General features: G+C 54.6%; 1 pseudogene; it reads right to left on the bottom strand.

The window, feature by feature from the left end:
- Positions 1–1,109, bottom strand: part of LOC102369860 — a 4,559-nt pseudogene extending 3,450 nt beyond the window's left edge.
- Between the last annotated feature and the right edge of the window lie 2,244 nt (positions 1,110–3,353).

Raw genomic sequence — 3,353 nt, 5'->3', positions numbered from 1 at the left:
AGGTCGCAGTCGCTGAAGAGCTGGGGGCTCCTCCACATCTTCTCCAGGGCCACCACCAGCACCACAGCTATGCAGAAGCTATGGTGGGTCCTGGGCTCCGTGAACTGTAGCTGAACTTCCAGGCCGCAGCCAGATTCCCCCGGGGATAAGGGGGCTGCACTGTAGGCCTGGGCACAAAGAAGATGCCGTGAGATCCACTGCTTTCTCTGAACGTCTCCAGCCCTCATGCCCTCTCCGCCCCAGTACCCATTGCATCCTAGCCTGGGATGATGCTAGATGCAACTGCTTATACTCTCTGTCCCCAGCCCTGCCCACAACCCAATCTGATCCCTGCCCTCTGTGGTGGTGGATCCCAGCTGGGATCTACCCAGGATGGAAGAGGGGAAGCAGAAGGGATCCTTATCATTACCATGCTAAGGTAATCTGCCTCATGGAAGCCTTCCTCATTCATGCTATGAAGAGCAAGCAAAGCTAGTTGAAGAGGGCCAAAGAGTGATCAGGTGTGATCTCCTGGATTGCATGACATGAGAGGCCCCTGGGGAAATCAGTGGCTTTGTGGTACTGGTGAGGACTGAAGGGGGCTTGTGGAGGGATTGTATCTACACTGGGATAGTTAATCCAGATTAAGTCATTCGGGGGCGGTTGCTAGGAAGTGTGCTAAGTCCTACCCTAATCAGGGCATAGGCAACATCACTGCTGATGATTAGTGTGCAAGAGGTATAGGTCCAGCCATCCCAGTTGGGGCTTTAAACACCCCAGCCCCATTTCAGTCCCCGGAGGTGGACTAGGAAGGCGACTTTGCCTTAAAAATACATGCTGCCTGAATGCAAATGGGCTTGCGAAGGCACCCATCGGCTGAGGAAGGCCTTCCTGCTTTGTATCTGGAATGGCCCCAGTGCCCATAGACCCCACCAGCCTTGGAAGATGCCCGGCCAGCCCTGCTCTGTGCTGTTGGATCCCCTGGAGATCTGTGGGTCAGAGCCACCATCACAGACCCATGGGATGAGTTTTACCCATGCCTCCCAGTCTCTCCCGTGATCCCACTGCAGAAGCCCATGTTACCTGTAGGTCTCTATCCAATCAGCACAGAAATCAGGGACCTTGGCCATGGTACTTCCAAGCCGGGAACCTAAGTGTGAAGACAAATGCCTGCTTTTTCCTCTCCCATCCCTTGGGGCCATTGGCAGCCACGAAGGGAGACAGCAGAGCTGGAATGGAGCAGCCCCTGGAGGAGCTGAGCCAAGCCGTGGTGGCAGAAGCAAAGTCTTTTGGTTGTGATGGGGCGGCATCTACTGGTGCTGGGTGGGCAGAGGTTGGGAAGTGTAGAGGGAGAAGAGTGGAAATGAGAGGGGTTCTTGTGAGAGCAGTGGAGGATAGATAGATAGATAGATAGATAGAGGGAGTATGGATGGACAGCAGCTCCCCTGCATCCAGAGGAAGCAGGCAAGTAAGACCCCTGTGCTTACAGCTAGTGCGGAAGCAGCTGGCTCATGGCCAGTTCCCCAGATCATGGTACCTGGGGCTGGTGGGGGTCTCATAGGAGCTCCCCCCTCAGCTGGCACACCCTGCCCAGCCCATGTCCCAGGCCCAGGCCCGTGCCCGCCTCCCTCCGAATCTTCCCCAGGGCAGCTCCCAGGCTGTACCTGTCTCTCTGCCTCCAGGGGCGACTGACTCCTGAGACCTGCCCTGTGCCCTTATATACAGGAAAGGCAGGAAGAATCAGTTCCTCCTTTCCTCCCCCCTGGGAATATCTCCACAGATGAGAGGAACTGAAGTCACAGGGACAATTTCATAGCCCCAAATGGAGGCAAGTTGCTTCAGGTCCCTTTCTTAGCCCGGGGGATTTTTGCTTTTAACAGGCAGGTGAAACCATGCTCAGACCCGGGAGGGAGTAGGTTGTTTCTTGGCTCAGCAGGTGCCTTGCAGCTGATCTGAGACAGACCCAGAGCAGGGTCAGGCTCCTTGTCAGGTGCCCTCCTTAGAATCGAAGCCTCTGGTTAGGCTTAAGGCGGCCCTGGGAAATCTCAGCTTGGTTCTTGGCCTTGGATACATATCCAAGAGGTTCTTCTGTGGCCAAGAGAGTGGCAGGACCCCAGCAGGCCACGCTGCGCTGGACAGGCAGAGAGTTCGGAGAGCTCTGAGCTTCGCTTGGGAATCACGGCATTTTTTTTAAAGCACCGGACACCAGGCTATTTTGGTCATCAGGCAGTCAGGTACAGCCAGTGATCCTCTTCCCTGCCCAGTCCGTTCCTCTGCTTTCTCCTCCCTTCTCCTTCTGTCTGTCCCGTCCCTACCTGCCACATACTGCACATAGAGGCACCCCAAAGGATCTCACAGCATACAGTGATCCATTCGCCCCTCCTTTGAGAGACAGACACAGGGAATGTATAGGGACAGACAGACAGAGAGCAGATGGACCCTGATCTTGAGAATGGGAGATCACCCTGTTGCCAGGGGGCTTTCCAGAAGCCTGCTTTTCACTGAAATGTCTGAGCTCCTTCTGAGACGACTTGTGGAGACTTCAGACTGAATCAGGGGCTGCTTGAATCAGGAGACTGGATCAGAAGCTCTTCATCAGATCCTGGTGTTGTCTGCAGGCTGAAATTTAGGCAGAAATTCCAGGCCCCAGGCAGAGATGTCTGGGGAACAGGCTTCAGCAACCTAATATAAGCCCTGGTTTCGGCCCTAGTGTAAAAGAGGCTCAGAAACCATAGCGCAGACACTGCCCAAGGGAGTTGTTTTGAACATAAGAACCTCAGAGCTACGAGGGACTGGGGCAAACCCTTGCTCCATCCTGCTCAGGCTTCTGTGTCACACGGCAGCAAAGAGCGGAGTCTGGAAGGGAGACTGAGGTGGGTCTGAGCAGGGTTTGTTCCCCTGATCCTCTCTCACTTGTAGCCTCTAGCATTTAGGGTCTGGGAAGCTCTGATTCAGAGGCTGTGAATCTCACTCCTGTGTTTATTAGCTACTGATGTCCCTTGCTGCCCAGAAAGCATCCAGTCCCTTGGTGAATCTGGCTCAACTCTGCTGCTCTGCTTTCTGCTCCCTGCCCCTTCTGCCTGTCTCCTCCCCACCTTTCCCATACTGCACATAGAGGCACCCCAAAGGATCTCACAGCATACAGTGATCCATTCGCCCCTCCTTTGAGAGACAGACACAGGGAATGTATAGGGACAGACAGACAGAGAGCAGATGGACCCTGATCTTGAGAATGGGAGATCACCCTGTTGCCAGGGGGCTTTCCAGAAGCCTGCTTTTCACTGAAATGTCTGAGCTCCTTCTGAGACGACTTGTGGAGACTTCAGACTGAATCAGGGGCTGCTTGAATCAGGAGACTGGATCAGAAGCTCTTC

The sequence above is a fragment of the Alligator sinensis genome, unplaced genomic scaffold (genome assembly GCF_000455745.1).
Source record: "Alligator sinensis unplaced genomic scaffold, ASM45574v1 scaffold1462_1, whole genome shotgun sequence".
Taxonomy (NCBI): Eukaryota; Metazoa; Chordata; order Crocodylia; family Alligatoridae; genus Alligator; species Alligator sinensis.
This window is presented reverse-complemented; position numbering and strand designations above follow the sequence as displayed.